Source organism: Antechinus flavipes, chromosome 5 (genome assembly GCF_016432865.1).
Source record: "Antechinus flavipes isolate AdamAnt ecotype Samford, QLD, Australia chromosome 5, AdamAnt_v2, whole genome shotgun sequence".
NCBI classification, from domain to species: domain Eukaryota; kingdom Metazoa; phylum Chordata; class Mammalia; order Dasyuromorphia; family Dasyuridae; genus Antechinus; species Antechinus flavipes.
In genome coordinates, this window is record NC_067402.1 from 249,545,631 (window position 1) to 249,561,714 (window position 16,084).

Below are 16,084 nucleotides of genomic sequence, written 5' to 3' on the forward strand. Positions count from 1 at the left end.
GATATTTAACTATTAATTATATTAATGGAGTTCTCAAGTCTTTCAGAATTGTTTGTCTTTATAACATCTTTGTTGTTATATAATTTTTTCCTTGGTTCTACTATTTCCCTGTATCAGTTCATACATCTTCTCTGAAACCATCACTTTCATAAGTTCTTACAACATATTATTATCTCATCACATTAATATAACAATAGTTTGTCAACACATTTCCAAATTCTTGGGTCCCCTCCTGCCCCCAGTTTACAATTGTTTTTCTTTTTCTGTTTTTTTTTCATGTTTTTATTAAAGCTTTTTACTTTTCTCAAATAAAAATATTTGTGTGGACAATTCTTCAACATTAGCCCTTGCAAAACTTTGTGTTCCAATTTCCCCACCCTTTCCCCATGCTCTCCCCTTGATAGCAAGTAGTCCAGTATATGTTAAACATGGTAGAAATGTATGTTAAATCCAATATATACATGCATATTTATACAGTTATTGTGTTGCACAAGAAAAATTGAATCAAACAAGTTTTAAAAAGAGAGAAACAAATAAAATACAAGCAAACAAAAAAAAATTTAAAGAGTGCAAATGCTATGTTGTGAATCACCTTCAGTTTCCACAGTCCTCTCTTTGGGTGTAGATGGCTATCTTCATCACTGAACAAGTGGAACTGGTTTGAATCATCTCGTTCTCCATTTTCATTTTAGAGACTAACAATTTGATTTTCCTCTTTCCTTTTTAATCAAATTAACTAAAGATTTTTTTTGATGGTTTTTTCATAAAACCAATTCTTAGTTTTATTTATTAATTCAATAGTATTTTTGCTTTCAATTTTATTAATATCTCCTTTTATTTTTAGAATTTCAAGTTTGGCATTTTATTGGGGAAGGGGGGTTAGTTTGTTCTTTGTCTACCTTTTTTAGGTGCAAGCCCAATTCATTGAGCTTTTCTTTATTTTATGCAAGTAAGCATCTAGAGATATAAAATTTCCCCTTTTTACCATTTTGGCTGCATCCCACAAATTTTGGTATGTTGTCTCATTGTTGTCATTCTCTTGGATGAAATTATTCATTGTGTCTATGATTTGCTGCTTCACCCATTCATTCTTTAGGATGAGATTATTTAGTTCCCCGTTACTTTTTGGTCTATTTTCCCCTGGCCTTTTATTGAAAGTAATTTTGATTGCATGGTGATCTAAAAAAAAACTGCATTTACTATTTCTGTCTTTCTGCATTTGATTTTGAGGTCTTTATGTTCTAATATATGGTCAATTTTTGTATAGCTTCCATGAACTTCTGAGAAGAAAATGTACTCCTTTCTGTCTCCATTCAATTTTCTTCAAAGATCTATCATACCTAACTTTTCTAGTATTCTATTTACCTCCTTACCTTCTTTCTTATTTGTTTTATGGTTCGATTTATCTAGTTCTGAGAGAACAAGATTGAAATTTCCCACTATTATTTGCTGTCTATTTCTTCTTGCAGTTCTCTTATCTTCTCTATTAGGAATTTAGATCCTATACGACTTGGTGCATATATGTTTAATGTTGATATTGCTTCATTACCTATGGTACCCTTTATCAAGTTATAGTTTCCTTCCTTATCTATTTGAATTAGATCAATTTTTGCTTTGACTTGATCTGAGGTCAGGATGGCTACCCTTGCTCTTTTTACTTCACCTGAAGCATTATAAATTCTGTTCTAGCTTTATCTTTACTTTGTATGTATCACTCTGCTTTAAATGTGTTTCTTGTAAACAACATATTGTAAGGTTCTGGCTTTTAATCCAATCTGCTATCTGCTTTTATTTGTATTTCTTGCTATCTTATTAACCCCAAATTATACTTTTCTCTTTCCTTTTCCCCTTTCCCTCCTTTCCAGGATTTTACTTACGAGCATTACTTGCCTCAAGCAGCCCTCCCTCTTTAGAACCCTCTCCCTTTTTTATACCTTTTTCCTACTATTTCTGTTTTCCCTTCTACTAGTTTACCTCTTCCCTTTTCCTCTTTCCCTTCCCACTTACCTATAAGGTTAGAGAAGTTTCTCTGTGAAACCAAATATGTTTAATATTCTTTCTTTGAGCCAAACCTAATGAGAGTAAGATTCACACATTGTTCATCCCCTTCCTTTCTTTCCCTCAAATATAATAGATTTTCTTTGCCTCTTTGTAAGATGTAATTTCCCTCATTTTGTCTCCACTTTCCCCTTTTTCTGGTACAATCCCCTTTCCACCTTTAGTTTCTTTTTTATATTATAACAATAAAATCAAATTAAACATGTACTCTCTATAAATATACATAACAGATACAGTTCTCAAAAGTTTTCTTTTTACTTTTTTATATTTGTCTTGAGTTCTATATTTGGAGGTCAGATTTTTTGTTCAGCTCTGGTCTTTTCATCAGAAATAAATGGAATTCACCTGTTTCGTTGAATGTTCATCTTCTTCCCTGAAACAAAAAGCTTAGTTTGGTGGGGTAGTTTATTCTTGACCCCATTCCAATTTCCTTTGCCCTTACAAATATCAGATTCCAGGCTCTTCAATTCTTTAAAGTGGAAGCTATTAGGTCCTGGACAATTCTTATTGTGGCTCTTTGGTGTTTGAATTGGTTCTTTCTGGCTGCTTGCAATATTTTTTTCTTGGTCCAGTAGTTCTGAAATTTAGCCACAATATTCTTTGGAATTTTAATTTTATGTCTCTTTCAGGTGGTGTTCAGTGAATTGTTTCAATGGCTATTTTATCTTGTGATTCTATGACATCAGAGCAGTTCTCTTTGATGATTTTCTGAAAAATAATGTCTAGACTCTTTTTTTCATTATGGTTTTCAGGAAGTCCAATAATCCTTAAGTTGTCTCTCCTAGATCTATTTTTAGGTCAGTTTTTTCCCCAAGTATGTATTTTATATTTTCTTCTTTTTTTTTTTTTTTTTCATTTTTGGGGTTTTGCGTGACTCATTCTTGGTTTCTCACTGAGTCCTTCATTCCCATTTGTTCAGTTCTGCTTTTTAGTGAATTATTTTCTTCATTTATTTTTAAAAATTCTTAAAATTGTCAGATTGGCTAAGATTACAGGAAAAAATAATGATAAATGTTAGAGGGGATGTGGGGAAACTGGGACATCGATGCATTGTTAGTGGAGTTGTGAACAAATCCAACCATTCTGGAGAGCAATCTGGAACTATGCTCAAAAAATTATCAAACTGTGCATACCCTTTCATCCAGCAGTGCTACCCTACTGGGCTTATACCCCCAAAGAAATAATAAAGAAGGGAAAGGGACCTGTATGTGCTAAAATGTTTATGGCAGCCCTGTTTGTGGTGGCTAGAAACTGGAAAATGAATGGATGCCCATCAGTTAGAGAATGATTGGGTAAATTGTGGTATACGAATGTTATGGAATATCATTGTTCTGTAAGAAATGATCAGCAGGATGAATACAGAGAGGCTTGGAGAGACTTACATGAACTGATGCTAAGTGAAATGAGCAGAACCAGGAGATCATTATACACTTCAACAACAATACTGTATGAGGATTATTCTAATAGAAGTGGATATCTTCAACAAAGAGAAGATCTTCTCTAACTCAGTTCCAATTGATCAATGATGGACAGAAGCAGAACCAGAGAAGGAACTGGGAAATGAGTGCAAACTGTTTGCATTTTTGTTTTTCTTCCCAGGCTCTTTTTACCTTCTGAATCCAATTCTTCCTGTGCAACAAGAGAACTGTTCAGTTCTGCACATAGATATTGTATTTAAGATATACTGTCACATATTTAATATATGTAAGACTGCTTGCCATCTAGGGGAGGGGTTGAAGGGAGGGAAGGGAAAAGTCAAAACAGAAGTGAATGCAAGGGATAATGATGTAAAAAAAGTACCAAGGCATATGTTCTGTCAATAAAAAGTTATAATAATAAAAAAAGAATTAGATTAACCATTTAGAGAGTTTTAAGCAACAGATTTCAACAATCATCACAAATAATACTTAATCATTATCCTTGTTTTGTAGAAATATCACCTTTTTGAATTACTAGAAGTTGCTTTCTGTTTTTGCAAGCAGTATGAAATCCAAATGAAATGTGTTTTGGCTCTCACTGAATATTATGGAGAATATTCTTCACTCAAGAAAAGGGCTTACATATATTATTCTAAAAGTCAAGGAGTGTCTGAACACCTTGTTTTAATGCCAGAGATACTTTATTTTCTTCCCAAAAGGTCACATTTTAGCAGCATTGTTCTCTTAGACACGAGGATATTTTTGGGAATAATTTGGGCTTTTTTTTTTTTATTTTTCTTTGGGGATGAGACAAAACAACCCAAGATGAAGTATGCAGGATGGGTGGGGTTCATGAAAAACAAATACCAAACCACACAAGCACTTTCAATGTTCAAGTGTTTACTTAAAGAAATGATTTTCTATTCCTTTGATTCCTAGTTATCAAGAAACTAAAAGTCTATTCTCTTTATTATTTGGATGACTTGTCCTTTATCGTTTTTTATTTGTTCATTTCTCCATTAGGAGATAAATTGGAATATATCTGGGGGAAAAAATCATCCTATAAAGAATCATTGAAATAATTGGGGGAAGAGGTACCTTTAACTAAAGAACAGAAGACTTACATAGAAGTATGATTATGGTCTTCAGATATTTTGTTATTGAGTTTTTCTTGTTATTTTTCAATAATATACAATAAAATAATGAATGAATGAAAAAATATTTTAAGTTATAGCAAATGAAAGAAAGATTATTAATTCTTACTGGCCTAAGAGGAAAGAACCAGAACCAGTGGATAGAGACTAAAGAGAGACAAATTCTCACTTATAATATAGAATATTCCTAACAATCAGAGATATCTAATGGGATCAACTAAGTTGAGACACTAAATAGCTGGGTGGCCCTGGGCAAATCATTTAATTCTGTTTCCAAACCTGTAAAACAAGCTAGAAAAGGAAATTTCGAACTCCTCCAGTAACTTTGCCAAGAAAATGTAAAATGGGATCACAATGAGTCAGAAATTATTGAAAATGATTGAACAACAACAAAAAGTAAAATGAGAAATAGTGAGTTCTCCATTAGTAGAAATCATCAGGCAGAGACTGATAGGTATTATAAAGAGGATTAATGCATCAAAAAAGGGGGAGATTTCTATGATTTCTAATCTTATGATTCAATTGATGACTTTAACATTCCTTCCAATTTTAGAATTCTAAGATTCTGTTTAAGTATGTTAATCAGAAGATGGAGAAAATCAGAGAAAATTTGATAGAGAGGTGGTGGTCTTCAGGTATGAAGAAAGATATATGCTTTCAGAGATGGTCAATATGTCAGTTTCTTTTACTTGATTGTACTTCTTTGTTAGTAGGAAGAGTTCTATTGAGTGTGGGGACACTGAGAAATGAAAGCAATGAAAGGAAAAGACATCTACAAAACATTACGTAAAAGAAAGGCCCAATAGAGAGTCAAGTGAAAATGTCGAATTTTGTCAATATATTTTAGAAAATTATTTTGTAACCAATGTTGAGTAATTGTTTCATTTTTTTAAAATGCATCCAGATTTCATTTATTCTTGTTCAGCAGCAATATTTGAGATCCATCTGTATAGCATTCAAAATGTTTTCTCCAATCAAATATAGGTTGGAAGAGGAGTGAAAAGTGGGATAGTGGACTATGAGTTGGCTGCTTCCTCTCTAACCACACACATACACACACACACACACACACACACACACACACACACACACACACACTTTTACATCTAAGGAGTAGCATACCTCACTCACTCCTGCATCCAATGTGAGAGAAAAAAAAAAGCCTGATAAATACCATCTGTGCCTTTTTGTAGTGCAGGTTTCCATAGTACCAGAATATTTGCAGGTCTCCTGATGTAATGTGTATATGGAATTGAAGTATTAACCTAAAGAACTCTATACTATTTCTCTCTGATGAAAAGAAACCTGCCAGAAAATATATTATTGTGGGGGGTAGGAGAGAAGTTAGTTTACAGGGAAAGTTTTTAAAATATATTCCATGAACATAGCAACTGACACCAAACCTGAGCTTCAAGCCAGCATAGTAAGGGACCTGTGAGCACTTAGCTGAAGAAAATCTAAAACAGTCAAGAAAACAAGTTGGGTACATAATCCATACCTCTCTTAGAATCCCCCACTGTTTTCAGCAAGGATATTTTGCAAGATCTCCCCTGTTCTGCAAATTGTTCCACTCGGATAATTAATTACCTGTTGCTGAGTAAGTCCTTTGCATTTTATTCAAGGATGTTCTCATAAAACCTAACCAAGATACATAAAACAGATTATCATCTCTTTCATATTTCTTCCCAAAACTGTAACTCATAATTTCAATTCCATTACCTCCCCCTCCACAGAGACACCCCAAATAAAACATTTTCTTCAGAGACAATATCCCCCAATCAATGAATGAATAATAGGCTACTTCTAAGATTTAGTGGACCTTTAACAAAAATATAAGAAGTGATTTTGCAAAAACGATAAAAATTCTTTTTTGTGCTTCCTACCAGAACTTTCTATTTGCCTGCACCTCCATTGGGAGATGCCCCCAGTGCCTTTCTGTATCATCAAAGAGAAAAAAATAATATGCTAGAATTATTGGGCAAATACAATATGATAACCTCTATCAAAAAAATACCCAATTAATAGGAATAGCCTTTCTCTTACTATTTCTCTTCTTTAACTCTTACTTAGGTTTCTAATAACAAAATAAAAATCTGAATTACCATCAAATTCCAAAAGTATTTATTAAGGATGTGATAAAATTATGTAATCCATGACCCAAAGCTCCATTTTATCCCACAATTGTGTTTAATCTTGGAGATGGCTAAGAATAGGAAAGGGGCTTGATACAGGCACCATTTCTTCACTTTACAATCTTGCAGTTACCTAGTGTGCTCATGGTCAGGAAGCATAACTTGAACTCAGATCTTCCTGACTATAAGAGGCTTTTCCTCTCTTAATCCTAGAGGTTTCCCTAAAATAGGTTTTTTTCTATCTTTGGCTTATTATTCCCTAGTCTGAATTTGCTTTTAGGAAAGTTTCAAAATAAAATTTAGGAATGTATTTCCCTTAAATGTAACAATATTTCCATTCTGATGTCAATACTCAATGTAATAAATACATATTGGAAAGGTCAGCTTTTATTTCACCCATAGAAATGCAAAAGACACAAAGACCTCACTGGAACCCATAAATAGAGAGAATATTTAAGAACTCAGAAGCCCATAACTAGATTTTAAAAATACATAAAGAACTCAAAGTAGTTCCAGTTCTAAGTTTTTGGGGGAAGGATCATGCACAAGCTTCCCATCCCAAACTATAATAATCAAAAGAAAATCTGTCTTGTTTACAATTTCTGTTACTCAAATTTGAGAAACACTTGCTTAATATTGGTTTTCTTCTTAATTTATTGATTGAATCAGAAACAGGCAATCTGGCCCACTAATGGTCAAATGAGAGCACCCTAAATAAAAGAAAATTCTATTTGATTCAACAGATATCAATAAGAAGCAACAACGTCCAAGATAAAGGACCAAGAAAGTTGAAGGTGGTTGTTGTTGTTGTTATTGTTGTTGTTGTTGTTTTCCAGGATGTAAGGATCCTTATTCCAAAAGTATTTGAAGGAGCAGGCAAAACACCTTCACCATAAACTCCACCTAGAAATTAGATTGAGGGACAGCAGCTAGGGGAGAAGTGAGAGATGGACGTAGTAGCACTCCCTGTCCCTGTCCAGCCTCCCTCAGTCTCTGTTCCCACTCATTTGTCCAGGACCGCTGAGCTTTACTACCCTCTTTCCCTCCAGTTGCACCTGTCCTAAGCTATTCACCATGCCAAAAATACCCCCGGGCCAGGGCTTTGGGCCTAACTATTGGCTTTGCCTGGATGCTGCCCTATTGTGAAGGAATAGCCTTCCGCAAAAAGGTTCCCAGATCTTCTGCTCCTGATCCTGGGATCAGCTCAGCTTGACATTGGGGTATATCCAGGGTTCTGGTACTTGCCTAGTATCATCCCCTTTACCTGGCTCCTCTCCCTGTGCTTCAAGTTGCGATTCTTCGAGGACTGTGGCTATGTCTTTGTCTGAGTCCTTGTGTTTCCTTGCCCCTTGGTTGGGAGCTTGGTTGGCCTACCTCAATGGCCTTACTAGGTATGTATTGGCTCAGGTCTTTCTGTTACACTAAGACCCTTTGTGCATTTTAGTCTCTGCCAATCTTAGTGTCTCTTTATTCCCTGGAAAAGAAAGGTGGGAGCCTTTTTCCTGTATAGGGTCATTGGCTCATCAGCTCAGGAAGTATCCCAGCTCTCATTCCCATCTTGGGGTTGGGCCTGCTGGGTTCTGCTGCCAGTGGCACTATAGCTCTGATCCACAGTGAAATGAGTTATTGGGAGCTAAGTGGATCTTGACCTAGGCTATCTAGAACACACTATTTCCTGAAGCTTAGAGGGCAGGTAAAACTCCTGAGGCCTGGACCTATGGTTCCTTTATCATAGTAGTCTCTGTACTGCTCTGAGAAGATGCTTGTTGTTTTTATCCTAACAATTCTGAGGTAATCAGAGAAAGTCTGGCTCTAGTCCAAAAGAATTTGGGTCCTTGTTGGCCCCATTCCTGGTTTTTTATTCTAATATTACATTTATTAGGCATCAGGCCGAATTCATCAAAATAATGGTTATGCAGCTTTTAACTTATATAGAAGAAGATTCTAGGATTTGAATCTTTCCCCAAAAGTGAGGATTGCTGAACCAAAAAGGACCCTGTTAGTTTCTCATAAGAATTTGAACACAGTCTCACACACTAGATCAAAGTGATAAGCATGACCATTGCCTATTTCTGTCCTTCTGCTTACTTGGGCATCACACTGGTGAGGTGCTTCTACAGATAAAATCAGTTATCGTTCTTTGAAAATACTGACCCTGGAAGGTCCCCTTAAAGAACGTTCCCATGATTGTACGCATCCTGTTATTGCTTTCATTCCCACCATCATATACAATATCCCAAGCCCATTCCTATCATTGTTATTACTTTAGGTTATGAGAAACATAATTTTCTGATATAACAACTGCCTGATGACCTAATTGGATTCTTTTTGCTTCTGTATCACCTATTTGTTTTGCTAATTATATTCCTATATAAACATTGTACACCAAATGATTTGGGTGGTAGTCCCATCAGTCAGCTAGCTCATTAAAAGATTAAAAATTAATCTCTTCTTGCCTCAGTTTTTCTGGCATTACAAAAGTATTCTATTGGATGATTGGAATACAAAGACAAAAATGACAGTTTCTAAATCACTGAAGCTTACATTCCACTGTGTTAGTAAAAAAAAAATGGACACAAGATAGTGCATGGAAATATCAGGAAAATGGAATTGGAGGAGAGAGCTACTACTTCCTGGAAGCAAGGTCAGGAAAGGCTTAAGGAAGGTAAGTGATGGCATGGAATTGAACTTTTGACCAGGTTTCAGAGAAGTGGATATAAGGACTTATTTCAGGAATTGACAATGTTTCATACAGTTGCATGTGAACACAGTTTGGGAAAGAAAGTTCACAAAGAATAAACTAAAACTGGAAAAGTATGCAGAAGCCAAATGACAGCAGCCTTAAATACCAAATCAAGGAATTGGCCTTTAATGGCAGTGGGGAGCCAGTGAAAGTTTTTTGAGCAAGAAAGTGGTAGGAGGATATTACTATTACCCAGACAAATATGGATAGAGACAGAACTGGAATGTGATCATGTTAATGGAAAGGTAATGAATTAGTGAAAGGTAGAAATAGCACAAACAAGATAAGCCTACCTATTGGAAACTGAGTTATTCATTCGCTCCCCTTATAATTCAAAGTGCTTATTTAATTGACATTAAAGTCCTGATGCCAAAGAGAATGGATTCATTGGTGCAGTCAATATTGGACCTCCTTTTCAACAGAAAAACTGCCTTGGTAACCACAAGATTATGTCCCTTTTCCTATCTAGCCATCTCAATTGCATCAAATTGATCACAAAAAGGCCCAATGAGGCAAGTCCCTGGCCACCCCTAAAAGTGCTACTTGTGAACCTGATACTGTGGATGAAGTAATTTTCCTGTGTTCAAATCTGACCTCAAACACTTACTAGCTATATAATCCTGGGAAAGTCACTTATTTGCATCAGTTTCTTTATCTGTAAATTAAGGAAATGGCAAACATTAGTATCTCTGCCAAGAAAAGCCTAAATGAGGTCACAATGAGTTAGAAACAACTAAACAACAACAAATAACATCATCTCTAAAAATGTTCCAAAGACTTTTTTATGTAAGTAACATTTCTACTGATCATTTAGCATTTTGAAGGATTTTTCTGCTGAGACCAAAGAACCAAATAAAATATTAGTAGAGAGATTACAGAAACTCATCCCCAGGATAATACACCATGACCAAGTAGGATTTTATACCAGGAATGTAGGGCTGGTTCAAAGTTAGAAAAACTACTAGCATAATTTACTATATCAATAACCAAATTAACAAAAACCATATGATTATCTCAATAGATGCAGAAAAAGCATTTGATAAAATCCAACAGCCAGTCCTATTAAAAACACTAGTGAGTATAGGAGTATAGGAGAGTATATTCTTTAAAATAATCAGTAATATCTATTTAAAACTATCAGCAAGCGTCATATGTAATGGGGATAAACTGGAACCATTCCCAATAAAATTACGGGTGAAACAAGGTTGCCCACTATCACTATTACTATTCAATACTATTATTGTATTAGAAATGCTAGATTTGGCAATAAGAGATGAAAAAGAGATTAAAGGAATTATAGTAGCTAATGAGGAAACCAAATTATCATTCTTTGCAGATGATATGATGGTATACTTAGAGAATCAATTAAAAACCTATTTAGAAATAATCCACAATTTTAGCAAAGTTGCAGGATACAAAATAAATGCACATAAATGATGAGCATTTTTATACATTACTAACAAAATCCAACAGCAAGAGATACAAAGAGAAATTCCATTAAAAAAAAAAACTGTTGATAGTATAAAATATTTGGGAATCTATCTGCCAAGGGAAAGTCAGGAACTATATGAGCAAAACTACAAAACACTTTCCACACTTATAAAGTCAGATCTAAACAATTGGGAAAATGTCAAATGCTCTTGGATGGAACGAGTGAATATAATAAAGATGACAATACTACTTAAACCAATCTATTATTTAGTTCTATATCAATCAGACTCACAAGAAACTATTTTACTGACCTAGAAAATATAACAATAAAATTCATGTGAAAAAACAAAAAGTCAAGAATTTCAAGTAAATTAATGGGGGAAAAAAGCAAATGAAAATGGCCTAGCTGTACCAAATCTAAAACTATATTATATGGGGGCAGTCTTCAAAACTATTTGGTACTGGCTAAGAAATAGAATAGTTGATCAGTGAAATAAGTTAGGTTCACAGGACAAAATAGTCAATGATTTTAGTAATCTAATATTGGACAAACCCAAAGACCTCAGCTTTGGATAAGAATTCACTGCATTTCCCAATCTGCAATAGAAACTATGTCAACTATGTTGACAAAAACTGATGAGAAAATTGGAAATTAGTATGACAGAAACTAGATATTAATCCACACCTAACACTGTATACCAAGGTAAGGTTGAAATGGGTACATGATCTAGGCATAAAGAATGATATTATAAACAAATTAGAAAAACATAGGATATTATTAGATCTATGGAGGAGGAAGGAATTTGTGACCAAAGAAGTAGAGATCATTACTGATCACAAAATGGATAATTTTAATTAGATTAAGTTAAAAAGTTTTTGTACAAACAAAACTAATGCAGATAAAACTAGAAGGGAAGTAATAAACTGGGAAAACATTTTTACATTCAAAGGTTCTGATAAAGGTCTCATTTCTAAAATATTTAGAGGATTTCCTCGAATTTATAAGAATTCAAGCCATTCTCCAATTGATAAATGGTCAAAGGATATGAACAGTATGAAGAGAAAATTTTCAGATGAAGAAATTGAAACTATTTCTAATCATATGAAAAAGGTGCTCCAAATCACTTTTGATCAGAGAAATGCAAATTAAGACAATTCTGAGATACCACTACACACCTCTGAGACTGGCTAAGATGACAGAAAAAAGATAATAATGAATGTTGAAGGGGATGTGGGAAAACTGGGACACTGATACATTGTTGGTGGAACTGTGAATAGATCCAACCATTTTGGGGAACAATCTGGAAGTATGCTCAAAAAGTTATCAAATTGTGCATATCCTTTGATCTATCAGTGTTTCTACTGGGCTTATATCCCAAAGAGATCTTAAAGAAGGGAAAGGGACCCACATGTGCAAAAATGTTTATGACATCCCTTTTTGTAATGGCTAGAAACTGGAAACTGAATGGATGCCTATCAGTTGGAGAATGGCTGAATACATTATGATATATGAATATTATTATTCTGTAAGAAACAACCAGCAGGATGATTTCAGAGCAACGTGGAAAGACTTACATGATGCTTTTAAATGAAATGAGCAGAACCAGGATACACAGCAACAACAAGATTATATGAGGATCAATTCTGATGGATGTGGCTCTCTTTAACAATGAGATGATTCAAACCAGTTCTACTTGTTCAATGATGAAGACAGCCATCTACACCCAGAGAGAGGACTGTGGGAAATGTGGTTCACAACATAGCATTTTCACTCTTTTGGTTGTTGCTTGCTTTCATTTTATTCTGCTGCTGTTTCTTCCCTTTTTTGCTGGTTTGATTTGATTTTTCTTGTGTAGAACAATTAATTGTATAAATATGTATGCATATATTGGAATTAACATATATTTCTACCATGTTTAACATATATTAGACTACTTGCCATCTAGGGGAGCATGTGGAAGAAGGGAGGGAAAATTGGAACACAAGGTTTTGCAAGGGCTAATGTTAAAGAATTGTCCATGCATATGTTTTGACAAATAAAAAGCTTTAATAAAAAATTAAAGTAAAATTTTAAAAAGACTTAAAAATCCAATAGTATGAAAACAGGACTTTATTTTTTCTTACAAAACACATATTGCCTATTTGAACCATATTAAAATTCTCATTGTTTGGAAGTCCCATTATCTTCAATTTTTGTCCTTTGCTATTGTTCTACAATTATGTAGATTCAACAAATATGCCCAGAAGTAATTACAAGAATTTTTTTTATTTATATAACTACAGATTAAAGTGCTTAACCAGTAGGTCAGAACCTAGCAGTTCTAGGAAACTTGTTAAAAAGAATTTGGAAACCCAGATTAGGCCTGTCCTTTTGTTTCTTCTTCACAGCCATTGTGATACAGGAGAATGTACACTGGATTTCAACTCTCAAATTTGTAACTTTAGACAAGTCAATTCCTCTCATTGGCACTTAGTTTTTTCATGCATAAAATGAGGGGGTTGGACTAGATAACTTTTAGTTAAAAAACTATGATCCTATCACATATGCAACAACAATAGTTATGATCCAACAACTTTTGCCATGTGATTCTTCCATGACTCTTCTTATGTAATAGTGGTCTGGAACATGCATAAAGTAATTTGAATGTCATTTCCACCCCTCCCACCCCCACTAGAGGAGCCTACTTTGAGGAAAAGTGTAATTATATATGTACACACACACACACACACACACACACACACACACAAACGTAAATATATAGATATGTTTATATCTATATATTATGTAAAGTGCCTTATATGTATATGTGAGAAATGCTGAAAAGTTGGGTTTCCACAGTGTTACAAACTTTGAGGTAGTATGGGATAGTGGGTACCACTGACCAAGAGTTTTTCAGAATGTGAGAAGTTAAGGAAGGTTAGGATTCACAAAACAATTAAGTGATCAATAGAAGCCTTGAGCAAACAAGGAATTGGGAGGCTAAGAAGGCGCAGGTGGATTCAGCCAATCAGAAAGACTCTTGTGGTTTTGAGAAAACCATAAACATAATAGCCCATTCAGCCCAAACTAATTGGGGTCAATGATCTGATTTGACCAAATCACTACTGCTCCTGCTTAATAGGATAATTGAATATTAAACAACACATCACAGAGGAGGGGTTTTCCATCATTTCTGAAAATGGAATGTAAGATGGGAAGGGCATGTTTTATACATATTAAGGGGAAATAAGTTGTGGGCGTATCAGAAAAACAGTAACCCTGGATGAAATAGACCAACCCATTCTCTGAAGGGAGGGGCTGTGCCACACTAACAAATATAAAGGTTCCCCCACTTCTGTACTCAGTGCTCCCTCTTCTTGAAGAGGAATGGGGCTCACTGCTGGTCAGAAACATTAAGACAATTCCTTAAGATTCTTCTTTAACAAATTTTCCTTGATATCTGATTTTCAGTGTCGCGTGTTATTTCTAACATATACATGTACATATATGTATAACTTGTATTTGTATATGTAAATAGACACATCTATCTATATATTTATGTTTATCTATTATCTATATATTAATCTATTTATATTTAAATAGCTATCTATCTGAGAATTATCCTGGATAAATAGATAGGTTTTATCCTGATAAGTATAGCTAAAAATGTAATGCCGGAGAAACTGAGGCAAGATAGAGATTAGAGAGTTTTAATATTTTATTTAAAGGGAGAGATTTACAGGAACCATATGGATCCAGCCTATCACCTCTGATTCCAAAACCCAGTCCCTGTTCCTAAGGAGTTTACATTTTTATATTCTTTTGGGAGAGATAATCTCCACCCCTGACTACCCTCCCCCATCCCTGTGGGTTTAAGTCCTCCAATGCAAGTCTACCTTTCCAATTCAACCTTCACAAGTGTGGAAACCAAACAAATGCCCATCCATTTCTCACAATATGAAGTGCCCTGGAGAGACTGTGGAGTATGTGTAAAGACATTCTATAGTGGGTTTCAGTGGCTGAGGCAGCTAGGTGGGTGCCATAGAGTACTGGGTCTGGAGTCAAGAAGATCTTAATTGAAAGCCAATCTTAGACATTTACTAGCCATGTAACTCTGAGGGAGTCATTTAACCAGTTTGTCTCAATTTTCTCAATGGTCAAGTGAGAGATAATAAAACAAGGTGCTTCAGAACAATAGCACGCCTCTTCCTGTGGTGAACTGGAAGCTTTATGATTTGATTTGGAGACATTGAGAAGGTTAACAATTCATTTCATTTTCTTTATCTGTTCTCTTAGGGGAATCTTGGTGACTACTTTACTCTCGCTGATAGAATAAAGCTTCTAGGGGAAACAGCAATGATTTTAAGGACCTTAGGGTGCTTCTGTTCTAAAAATCTTTCTAAAATCTTCTGTCTTTGGAATCTGTGATCCCGAGGTCTCTCCCCTTCCCCCCTAATCTTGGAATACTATTGTTTTGGCAATCTTTCCATAAATGATTGCAAAAGTCTTCTGGCCTAGGAATATAATAATAATTCCTCCCTTAAATTTTAGGGAAGATATATTAGTGATCCTGAGACTCTCTGACCTTAGAGTATTATTGTTCTAACAATCTTATCTGTCAATGATTCTAAAGTCTTCTGGCTTTAGGATAGTCCTAGGTCTACTGGTCAGTGATAGCCAAATTCCTTAGACCACTCCTCAGTTCTACCTCTAGGCCATAAAATTAGCATATCAATAATATGAAGAACTAGATAAATGTGTTTCCTTGCTTCTGGTGCTTTGCTAAATTCTTTTGGATAGTAGCCTGCTTCAACTGGCATTACAATTACAATAAATTTTGCCCCTTAACTTAAATATGGTTCAAGCCTGCCAATTCTTTTGAGACACCTCAAAACACTGGTCTGTGACTCCCAATATTTTGGGATTCCTTCCCAACCTCAACAACACCATCCAGAGAGACACAATGTTTATTGATGTGATCCATGATATGGGGTTTAGCACCAAATGATGGCAGGCACCAAAAATTGGGTTTCATATGAACATTATTGGGTTCATAATGGCCATTCTCTTTGGCAAAAGATATTGATGGGGTTTATATCCCCTTGATTCCCAGTGGTGATGAGGTTAGTGTCCATAAGAGAGTTGTTAAAATCCTCCTCTGGTTAGCC